This window comes from Ictidomys tridecemlineatus, chromosome 6 (genome assembly GCF_052094955.1).
Source record: "Ictidomys tridecemlineatus isolate mIctTri1 chromosome 6, mIctTri1.hap1, whole genome shotgun sequence".
Classification (NCBI taxonomy): Eukaryota; Metazoa; Chordata; class Mammalia; order Rodentia; family Sciuridae; genus Ictidomys; species Ictidomys tridecemlineatus.
In genome coordinates this window covers 179,249,536-179,262,247 of record NC_135482.1, presented here as the reverse complement: position 1 = coordinate 179,262,247, position 12,712 = coordinate 179,249,536, and the positions used below count along the sequence as shown (strand labels likewise).

General features: G+C 32.9%; 1 long non-coding RNA gene across 1 annotated transcript in view; it reads left to right on the top strand.

Annotated features, from left to right (window-relative positions):
* Nucleotides 1-12,712, top strand: part of LOC110598690 (uncharacterized) — a 317,709-nt gene that overhangs the window by 20,889 nt on the left and 284,108 nt on the right. The window contains exon 2 of the long non-coding RNA XR_013423467.1: nucleotides 1,889-2,055. This is a non-coding gene — a long non-coding RNA (uncharacterized LOC110598690). The remainder of the gene's footprint in view (nucleotides 1-1,888; nucleotides 2,056-12,712) is intronic.

The window sequence follows — 12,712 nt, the reverse complement described above, 5'->3', positions numbered from 1 at the left end:
AGTTAGGAACTTTCTTTTCATAGCAAAAGCACGGAGATAGAAATATGTCATCAAATAACATTTGTTTATCTGTTAAAGAATGCAGTGTGCCGTGGTGCCCACCTATAATCCCAGAAACTTGGGAGGCTGAGGCAGGAGGATCTTGAATTCAAAGCCAGCCTAAGCAGATTACTGAGGCATTTAGCAACTCAGCAAGACCTGGTCTCTAAACAAAACATCTTTAAAGAGGCTGAGGTTGTGGTAGAGCACTCACCTAGCAAGTGTGGGTTCCATCCTCAGCACCACATAAAAATAAATAAAATAAAAATATTATGTTCAACTACAACTAAAAAAATATTTTTAAAAAAGCATATTAAAAAAAGAAGTCTGGTGATTCAGTTCAGTGGTTCAGTGCCCCTGGGTTCAATCCTTCACAAAAAAAAAAAAAAAAAAAAAAAAAGAAGTATATTTATCTGGACTGCTGTGTGTCCATATTAAATTTAACAAGTGTCACTTGAAAGTAAAGCATTTCATATATTGAAGGCATGATTGCAAATGCAGCAAGTTTCAGAGGTGGGGCTTTTAGGCAATGATTAAGGCACTTACCTCATCAGTGAATTAATCTATTTGCTGGATTTATATATTGACAGGTAAATAGACAACTCGAGTGGTAACTATAAGCACAAGGGGTTATACTTGGCTAAAGACAGTAGGTCACGGGAGGCATTATTTGGGAGACTACATCTTTTCCTTGGTTCCTCTCACCACCTCCCTCGCTCTCCCTCTTTTTCTCTGCTTCCTGGCTTCCAGGTGCTGAGCAGCTTTCCTGCACAGTGCTCTTCCTCCTTGATATTCTGACTCAGGCCCAGAGCAATGGAGTCAGCCAGTTGTGAACTGAACCTCTGAAACCATGATCCCAAAGTAAACTTTCCCTTCTCAAAGAAAAAAAAAAGTGCAGCATTAAGGGTCTCTTCAAACCAATAGAAGCCAGTAGACCTTTATAATTGTTTTTGTATAGTTGACTTGAGTGCCAATAACTAGGTTTTGAGATATATTAAAGAGAACACTTTTAGCTAGAGTTCTAGGTGTATAGGAATTGGCTCCTTTATTTCTGTCTTATTATATTTTAAATATTGTGTTGAATAGTATGCCATTCAATCTCTAAAGACGTCACTAAAAGCACATAGAATTTCTGCTTTTAGATTTCCTAGTAATTGAAGTTTCTTAGTTCAGCAGTTATCCAGAAAATTGGCCAACCTGAGACACATCCATTATATGAAACTCCTCCTTAAAGCCTCAATTTCCTCATTTATCATTAAGGAAGGATGCAAACTGAAAACTCTCTGTGACCCTTATTTTTGCAATATCTCTATTCTCACTAAGTGAAGAATAACAGTCAAGAATTGTTGAATCCAAAATAATCAGCAAGGTGTCATTGCCATAAAGGTGAACACTGGAATTTGAAAGGTCTAAAAGCCCGTTGTCGCCATATATTTTATGTATTATTTTAGATTATAAGAACAAAAATAAATCAATAATTTATGTTCAGGATTGCTTCCAGAATGCTCCTATTAAAGTAGATATACTTTCCTAAATTTTGTGGCCATTTCTCACTTCTCACTAATATTGTTAGGATAAATGAGATATGATCAGGGTCTCTGAGATTTATTAGCAATTATAGATTTGGCCTCCAAGGACCCAGAAAGACAAATGACTGAAGTGGGTTCTCCTTGTTCATCTGAGTGATATTCAAGAAATTGGATAATGCTGTGTACACATAAGGTAGGTTAGATAAGGATACCAAAAAGGTTAGCCAGAAGTTTATAAAGATAAGGAAATGTGGTGATCTTAATTACATTTTTCTACTTTCTATAACAATTTTGTCTAAATCTAGGCTTTGTCTTTCTAGGATCCCTCCAGTTAATCAGAGCTGACTTCATTGACAGCTTGCTCTGGTTAATTACCACAGTGTTTTAACTGAATGCCCCAAGGAATTGATGTAGCCAACCATCACTTCAAGCCTCAGAACACAAGAAATCTTGGCAGAGCTCTGGAGACAGTTTATCAATATCTAAGGTATTTATTATTTTCAGAAAAACTGCACAAAGTCTCTAGATGGCTAGATAATGACATGACAGTATTTACATAATATATTTAACTATTTCTTGAAAACCAAAAATTATTTCTTGCTAATATTTGAGCCAAATACTTTGAAAAACCATTGATACACTTTTTATAAGGTAAATCTTAAATGACTGTTTTATTTAACAATTCTGAAAATTTAATATAAAATATCATTTTATTTTTAACAGATATTTGGGTCACTGAAATAAGAGATAAGATTCAATTATTGCAATAGATACATTTTTGGCCTGAGCATTGGGAAACATAAACTTGTAGTTTACAATTGACTACCTGTCATCTGTGTGACCTTGGCAAGATAGCTTACTCATTATGAGAGGGAGTGTTGGTTCATTTATTTATTTATTTTTAATCCCCCATCTAAAAAGCAGCTTGCTTCCATGTTGACCTATTCAGGTTCATCTCTCCCACTGCCTCCTAACCTCTCCAGGTTCTAGGCCAGGGTACTGCAGTTTCTATAATGGTCAGACTTGCTGATGTCCTCTAGCTTTTAGGCCATTACACCTGCTTATCAATGGAAAGTTTGTAGGCAAGATTCTGCAACACTCTCCCCCATCTCTACCTCACTTTCCCTTGACTGTATATTAATGCACCTTTTTAGTGTGGTGTAGATGCCCTTCCTTCTTGGAACATTTCCTGATTCTTCTCGTCTCCATCCTGAGGTGGTTGGGTGTTCCTGGGCGTTCTCCCATATCTCTAGTATGGATATACATCCTGTTTCCAGATGTAGTCCCAGCTCACATCTGTCTTCCTAACTGAACTATGTATAGTGACTAATTTCATCTCAATTTTGTATAACAAATTCTACAGCTACACTACACAGCGTACTTTTTAAATTCTTGTCCTTCCATTTTTAGCTTTGTGTAGTAACTGCCAATTTAAGCACCTGTTTTTTTTCCAGAAGTATGTAAGAGACTTAGAACCAGATGAATTGTGTCTCACTGGTCTCTCTATCACCAGAACTTCTAGGAAGTGTCAAGCTGTTGTGTCTAAATATCTACTGTAGCTATGAATCAGGTTACTGTTAACATTTCTATTGTTGGAAATTGACAATTTTTAAATTCCAAACTCATGTTGGAATCCAAGGCCAAAGGGCTATTGATTATACATTAGCAGTAAAAAAGTAATGTGTGCAAACTAATATGCATTTAATTATTTACATGCTATCTAGAAAATATAATCTATTAAAATACTGCAGAATTATTAAATTTATTCATAACAAAATCAAAAACATAAAATAAATATTGCATAGTGAATGTAATATTTTTCTATATCTTATTGAACCATATTGAATATTTCCTAGCATGTGATTTTATTAAATAATTTTGTGTAAATAACCAAAGGGAATGTATAAGGACATCCCTTTTCTAGAAAAAAACTTCTAAATAAATGATTATGGTTTTTATTCTTAAAGGGCTTCTCTCTCTAATCACAATTATTAAATAAGGAAGAATAGGAAAAATCAACACAGGAAAGCTTCTGATACTCATAAATAAATTGAATATTTGAAAATAATGAACCTAGAGATAGTTTTTCTCTATATTATAGAACTTTCCAGGGAGTTTTAAATTCAGTTTTTGTATTTTTTTTTCCTAGAATTCATCATATTATCTGGAAATAAAGGAATTTGTAAGTTAAAAAATTGTAACTATGCATGTCTAAATTAGAGTAAAAATTTTATGGATGCTCTAAATTAGAAAATTAGAAAATTTAGAGTATCTTTGATAATTTAAAAATAGCCAAAATTTTGATCTGTGTTATTTGATTTTTTTCTTTATAAAGAACTTGTAAGAGAAATAGAGAAGAAATTATTATTTTCATATTTTGGCAAAATTGACCTTAATTTTTGGTGTTACTAAAAAGTATTCTCATAATAAATGCAGGATAATTTTTATTCACCATTTCCCTAATCATACTAATTATTAATACATTGATTAGTATTAATGTAGTCCTAAAGTTCTTAAAATAAAAACTTCCCTTCATTTTCATGAGCTACAACCAGTGCCTTAATTCTTTTATATCAATGATGTTTATAACTCATCCAAGTTAGAGAAGTAATTAACTATTATGACAGTTACAGTTTCAAATTGGTAAAAGGAATTCCTTTAATTAAGATTTCCTAGAGATTATGGTTGCAGACTTTCTATAAAACCATTTTCTATTCTTCATAGATTTAACATAAACTGGCAGCCTCAAGTATGATGTAAAGGGAGGCTAAGAATGCCTTATTGTGTTGGGGAACTGGGGAATTGAGTGAACTACTTTTTTTCCCCTCTCAAGTTTTCTCAGAATTTTAAATATATATATATATATATATTTAGTTATAATTGGACATAATACATTATTTTATTTATTTGGTTTTATGCGGTGCTGAGGATCAAACCTAGTGCCTCTCACATACGTGCTAGGCAAATGTTCTACCGCTGAGCCACAAATCCAGCCTCAGTTTCTCAGAATTTTCATTTTTTCTTATGAACAAAAACAAAAAAAAACAAGTTTTTTTTAATGTAGCTCAATAAATTGGTAGTCTAAATGAGATTCTATTGGTAATTTGTATCAGTGTGAGAACAGATGTCTTTGTCGGTTGAGGTAGAGCTATTAAAAAATGAGGTGATTATCCAAAAGTTTAAAAATTGAGGTATCTGAACTTGAATGAATGTGATTCTAATCACATTTAGCAGAGAGTTTTTTAATCAAATGGAGTTTCTATAACATTCAAGAGATAAAAATAGAGCTCCATTTAGGAAAAAAAAAAAAACTACCCAAAATATATTGCCTTAGATTCACAAAAGAAATGCATTAAATGTTGAATGTGTTTAGAAAAACACTTTTTAAGTTTTTCACTGTTAAATTATTTAGTAATGAAAACTTCACTGAATGCTAATTTGTAAATAATGGATTTATAAATGCTGAGGAATCATTCAATTTCCTAGTTCTCATCAGACATGTCTTGACTAAATGTTAAGCCCTGACAGGTTTTCCCTCAACCAACTTTTCCATGTCCACAGTATCCTCATCAAATCCGGCTCCAACATTTTCCTTCATGGAACTCATCACTATTTATTCTGTTTTTCCTTTACAGACTTCATTACTGTTTTAAACTACCCAATATTTATGTTTAGCAAGTACTGTGTTATAGGTTTACCTTCCTGGATTATACACCAAATGACGCCATATTATTATATGACAATATATCACAAAATATTAGCCAAATAGTCACAAATGATATTTTATTACCCTAATAACCTAAATGGTATCAAATGTGATTAAAATATTTTTGGATTGAATGAGTGAATAAATGAACAGATGAATGCTTAACAGTTCTTATAAGGAGATAGTATTATCGGAAGGATATAGAATGTAGAATCAGATAAAACTTGGTTTGTGTCATGGGCTAATTATGTGATCTATCAGTAACTCATGTAACTTTAGTTGGGGCAATAGTAACACTTTTACCACAGATCCAGCAAGAGTATTAAAATGTCAATATGTGCATCCTAACATCCCTGGATAGTTGTATGTTTTCAGGCTTATTTAAGGATACACTATAGGATAATTATGTAGTTCTGTAACACTGCCTAGAATCAAATGCTTACTCCAGTCCTCAGAATGTCTGTGTCCTTGAATAATCTGTCTAATTTATTTTGTCTCTATGTTTTCCTCTGTAAAAAGAAGATGTAACATTTCCTAATAGGTTTTTTAAAAAATAGTTTATTATTGCATTAATCATTTTAATTATAGCTATTAGTAATCATCCAGCATTCCTTACTATTTATTATCCAGGAACCATGTCTAATGTTTATTTTTTAGTAGTATTAAATTTTACTTTACTTATCTTATTGAACTTGGAGAAAGTAGTGAATTTAATTTGAATTTATTGAGTTTGTTGTTCTTGTGAAAATCTCAAATGTCTATGTTCAGGGATTGGCATAGTTATAAGGCTAAGAGAATGGCTTATATCTGATATTTTCTTTTGGGGGCATCAAGGTCCATTAAGGCTGCTAAACATCTATAGTATTGGTGGCTTATTCACAACAGAAATATATTTTTCACAGTCCTGGAGGCTGAGAAATCCAAGATCATGTCACTGGAAGATAAGCATTTGAAGAGGGCCTTCTCTCTGGTTATTTCTGGTTTGTAGATGGTCCCTTCTAGCTCTGTCTTCACCTGGTGAGAAGAGAGAAGGCAGCACCAGAGGTTTTTTTAAGAGCACTAAGGGGTATTTTCAGGTACTGTCTGAGATGGCTAAAAATGTATGCCTTCTAGCTTTTCATCCCTAACATATAGGCCATGCCTCAAATTTGATTTAAAGTTTTCTGACCATTAATATTAAGGGATAGTAACTATTGGGTAGTACTATGAATTGTATGTGAAATATAGGCAAATCTTTAGGAGAAATGAGACTATTTTAGTTTTGTGGAAACCACTCAGAAGTGCTCATAAAGTGAATCCTGCCTGAGTAATGAAATTAAGAGGGCATTTTAATAGATAGTATTACAGTTTACACACTGATGAATTTTCAAGAGTTATGTTGTTACTCATTATGAGTAATGACATCATACTAAAACAATTCTCTAGCTCAGTGATTATACCATTTAATCAAGAGTAAATTTGAGAGCATAATGGAAAAAATGGGCTACATATTTTTTTATATTCTGTGTTTAAGTATTATTTATCTTAAAAAACATTGTATTAGGTAAAAAGTGATGAGAAGTTCAAGACTTCACTGTCTGGCTTTTACATCTGCCATAATTTGATGTAATTTTATTTCATTTGTGGTGCTGGAGATTGAACCCAGAGCTTCATACATGCAAGGCAAACACTCTACCAAATGAGTTATGTCCCCAGACTTTGTTGTAATTTTAATGCATAAGTATATAATTAATTATTCAGCTAAGTTGAACTTTTTTTAAAAATCTCAATGTGGAATTTTAGGAACAGATGATGGGCAAGACGTGATAGAACATCAAAAAGTGAAACTTTAAAAGTTCTATTAATAATAGTGCTTTTGCAATAATTTTAATGTTGGAAACTTCAGAGCTATTGTAAACCTTCATTACTTAAATGAATTAATAAAAAAAACCTCAGCAAAAAATAAATGTTTTATTTTTGAACATAATTACTTTTCCACCATCCATTATAAACTACTCTTTGAAATTAAGCCAGAAATTGAAATATTTGAATTTTGTTTTAATCATTAGCTATAAACCATTTAAAGCTTTTAAACTTCTAATAATAATGATTGCTCTAACAATAATTAGACAGCAGGCTAAAATTCCTCCAAGGCCATTCAAGTGCCAAGTTCTAAAAAACAAGTTGTTTTGGTATCACAAGATGCTTACAGTGTATTCTCTATAAATGGAAACATGACTTTGGATCATTTTAGGCACATAAGAAAAGGGCTACAGTCTTGAGGTTGTCTGTGTACCCAGACACTTTCTGAAAGCAAACTGAAACTTAACCTGGATGCATTTCTCATAACTGACTTAAAAATAAATTGAGCCTCTCTGATCAAAAGGAGCCAAATTGATTATATACCCAAGAAATGCTTTTTAAACCAAATGAGGCAAATTCCCAGGGTGGAAGACAGTCAAATAATTTATTTGCTTTATTTTTCATTCATCCAGGTAAAGTTTGCTGCTAATACTAATGAAGGGAAGCTCTCTGAACCTTTTTCAGTTTTAAATGTTGCCTCCTTCATGAATTGTTCTTTGTAATAACCCTGTTACATTTACTTTGTAAATTTTTTTAATTTAAACTGTCACCAAAAAAAAAAAAAAAAAAGAAAAGTGGATTGGAAAATCCAGAACATGTCCATATACTTATTCAATCGAAATTTATAAACCCCTGTGCCTAAATGCCATTCATATTTATACTCATTTCATACATAGTAGTCCCCCTTTATCTACACATTTCCTTCCTTTTGTCTCAGTTACTCTTGGTGATATCAATGGGAAATTCCAGAAACAAATTATTTATAAGTTTTAAATTGTATGTCCTGACTAGCATGATGAAATTTTTCTCTGTTCAGTCCCACCTGGAAAGCAAATCATTTCTTCTTCAGTATATCTAAGCTCTGTGTTCTACCCACCCATTAGTCATTAGTGGTTGTCTTAATTATCAAATTGAATGTTGTCTTATTGCAGTGTTTGTGTTCAGGTAATCTTTATGCAGTAGCCTAACACTAGATTGCAGTCCCTGTGTCATTTACCTGTCTGATTCTTACCATGTAGGTGTTATAGTATCACACATCATCATATGAAGATTAAAAGAGAGATATATCAGATATATCACATTCACATCACTTTTATTATAGTGCATTGTTATAATGTTTCATAACTGCCTAATTATTTACTAATTTATAAGCTACTTCACAACTACTGTTTTACTCTCTATTTTCTGCATTTTATAATAGTCATCAGTATTCCAATATATTTCTAACCTTAAATGTGTATTTACCTAATAACAAATCAAAAGTGGTAGTTTCTCTGTCTAGAAAGATATAGATAACTAAACATATAAGTTTTCCATTGCAAATAGATATAGCAGGTAAAACTTTGAAATTGTGTTTCACCATACAATCATAACAGATTTTATGTCAATTGTTTTAGCAAAAAAGTGACATGCAACTCTATTTGTGCTGTTTTTTTTTTAATTGTGCCAGCATCACTTGAAAATAATTTATTATTAAACTGTCTTTGTGCAGGATTAGGAGGCACAGAATACTCCATAGTTGTTAAAAAACAGGTAACTGATCTCTCCTATATATTATTGTTAGAATTTATGCCTTGACACAAGCTGATCTGTGAAGAGGAAAAATTTGGTTTCTGAGTTCATGGATCAAATTAACAATTCTTCACTGATAACAACTCAGAATTTTTAAAACATCATCAGTTTAATAACAGTTTAAACTCACAATTAATGATTTCAGTGTTCAGAAGACTAGCCCAATTTCTCAAGGGAAATCTTATATTCTTCTTTTTAATTTCATTATTTTATAAATGAATTAAGCATTTTAATCATAAGATTTCTTTGAATAAGTATAAACATCCTAAAACATAAATGTTCAGTTTCTGAAATAATTATTTGGCTGAAAGTCTTAAACTCAGAACTTAATAGAAAAAAAGCCTGTGTAGTTATTTCTAAAAATAGATATATATAACAATAGGAAATTACTTTCCCAAAATTCCCCTGTTAGTTTTCTAAGGAATTCACAATATATATGTGTATGTACTTAATCAATAATTTTAATACATATATTGTTTAACTGTATAAAGCCATAGTATGTAATACATAATGTTTATTTGCATCTATATATGTGTATATATAAACTGTGTCTTATTTCCTGTTTCTTTAGAGTGCATTGGAATGGGAAACAATTTACATTTTATGCAAAACTATTATGGTATTTTGCAGGTCTTTTCTAAACTATTTTGTGAAAAGGATTGGAATTGACAGCAACCATAAAGAAAAGAAATCTCCATATAATGGGCATTTACAATATTGAATTTGAATCCAAGAGAATTTGAGAAAAAAATATTGACCTTTCTTAACTTGCTTTCCTATCTATCTCCTAATAGAGAGGCAGATGTCTGAATAGCAAATCTTTGCTACTTTTCCATTTCAATACTAGGATTGCATAAATAAAATCTATTGCTGGTTTTGAACTGAGAGAAAGATAATTCAGTATGATATTTCATCCAAACAAAGTTATTATGTGTAATAATAAAATAATAGCAGGGATTATATTTTCCCCATCAAGGTAAACTTCCTCCCCTTGTATGATACATACACATTAGAAACTTAAATTATAATATGGATGATTATTTATTATTGTACTTAGATTATGTTTAGTTTTACAAAGTCTATAAATATTTGAAATGATTGCTGGCATACTAGAGTCAAATATCAACAGATTTACATTTTGTCATGAAGAAGCTATTTTATTAACATAGAACAAACATATTTGTGTCTTTCCACAATTTCAAAATTTATTGAATAACAATAAATTCACAGGCTACACCACTTTTGGTGTAGAAGTTCATCAGATACCCTTGGGTCATCTAATGATAGTAAGTCGGGCATAGACAAGTTTTTTTTTTATTCCAGTCTTAACTATTAATATCTTTAACATTTCAAATCACATCACATCTCACACTATGTGTGTGTTTGTGTGTGTGTGTGTGTGTGTGTGTGTTTATAATCATATACAAAGTCTAAGAAAGGGTTAAGTGACCACAGTGGTTCAGAAGGCTGAATTGAGAACACAGGCAGAGAGCAGGTACAAATAAGTAGAGTCACTGTGGGTTGTCAGATAAGATTAGGAATCAGCCAGAAGAACTTGTTCAGGGTACAGAGCTATAAAATGCAAAATTTATTCTAAGCCAGTGTCTGGACAGAAGGCAGTTTCATAGTGTCTATTTGGAGCTTGAGGTGTCATCTTAGAGTAGGTCATACATGGTCAACTCAGGCAAGGGAAGACGTGCTAAACTAAAGTCCAGAGACAGAAATGAAATTTTTTCACTGTGGCAATTTTCCTGGGCAAGGCTCATGAGGAGTGATCAGGTGATGGGATTAATGTACCACCATTGTGTCTAGTGTTGGGATCCTTCTCCTTTTTGGGGGGGATTGCTTTATTCAGTGGGCTGGTGTTTTTGATAAGCCATGGGCCTGGTTTTTCTGATATTGGATCAATACGCTCATGCATCTATGTCTTGCTGAGTTGCTTAGGGCCTTGCTAAGTTGCTGAGGGTGGCTTTGAACTTTGATTCTCCTGCCTCAACCTCTGGAACCCCTGAGGTTATAGGACTATGCCATAGTGCCTGGCTTTCCTTAGTTTTTCTGCTTTTCAATACTTACTTTTCAGTTCATACTTCACTGTATTCTTGCTAACTTTACTTTTATATAGATGAATTAAATATTTTTATTTAATTTTCTGTGGAACACCATAACTACAACAGCATCCCGGAGCTATACAATGGGATAGCACCCAAGCTTGTTGCCATTTTCTCCATGTTTCTTTTTTCACTCATTCTTACTATTAAATGTGCTCCTCTTGTAGTCAGCCATACTTTTTTTTCTTTAGTCCCTTGATTTGTCGCCATTATCTAATCAAAAACTTGCCCTGGACTCTGTTCATCTATGTATGAAGTGAACCTAAAAATATAACATGCACAATAAAAAAAAGTTAGAGCCTTTGAAAGTTGGAAAGTTTAAGCCTGATTTTAACATTCATTATCTCTTTAACCATGAGCTATTTAGTGTTTTAACCCATTGTTTTTATGAAATGGGCTCAAAGTATTAACACGTAGTAGTGTTTGGAAAGTTGTCTCTTGTATAATATTTTAAAATATGCCATTCTGTTTTTCCTGTATTGTTATAATCTGTAATTTCTTTTTAACCTCTATCAAACACCATTAAACTTAATGAAGCAGGCCAGAGACCCCCCACCCAGAAGACCCCTGCCATAACTAACCTCCAGAGACCCTTCAAAATTATATTTAGCATAATTGTTCTTAGACTATCAGCAAGAATCTCTCCAACAGAGTTTTCAGGTAGAGGATGTGTTTGCAGAGAGGAGTCAAATACTCAGGGCCTCCAGCCTGGGTCTGGAGCCTACACAAAGGCATTTGCATCTCAAAGGACTACAGTGGGGTCCAGCTGGTAGGAAGAAAAGGGAGGGCAACTCTCCCTTTCTCAGACACCTATTTTCACAGAGAGTGTCCTGGAACTAAATTGTGCCCCAACAGTGAAAAACCTGCTTCTCTGTGAACTTCTACAGGTTATGAGCCTCTGCACCCCTCCCCTTACACACTGGGTATAAAGTTCTAAAACTTGGGGTGTGGCTGTAGCTCACTGGTAGAGCACCTGCCTCACATATGTGAGGGTTCTGGGTTTGATCCTTAGCACCACATAAAAACATCTACAACTAAAAAATAAAAATAAAAATAAATAAAAATCAGTTTGAAAACTTTCTGAACTCAGGGTTCAGAGGAGTGATTTGATGGCAGGAAAAATCCCCCTTTTGAACATGGCTGCAGCCAATGAACCTACTTCCTGCTATTCCTGAGTGTCCAGCTTTTTCTGTCCTACTTCAGTTAGGTAACCTTCTGGTACTCAAAGATTTCATTATATTTTACTATATACTCTTGTCCAAATCCATAAGATCTGACTTCTATTGATCATCTTTTTTTTTTTTTTTCTATATACAGCAACCGCTGGTCATCTCTTTTTTTGTTTGTTTGTTTTTTGGAAAGTTCCATCTCAAAATCTACTCTGAGATCTCTTTATTCCACATATTTTATAAGTATCTGTTGAATGTGGGTGTAGTGAATTCCATCATCATTTTCATTGATTTTGCAGCATTTGACATTGATCAACCTCTTCCCAATTTGAAACTCTTCTCTTGGGAGTTCATATTATTTCATAACGATATTATTTTCTTCATGGTTCTCTGATTCACACACATCCTTCTGCCCTGATTTAATTTATTTTTCCATCACCTCTTACAGATTTTTGTGCTTGGAATTCAGTTTGTACATTTAACTCTTTCACTGTAATTTCTTAGTTCTTCCTGGTCCCACAGGGAGCT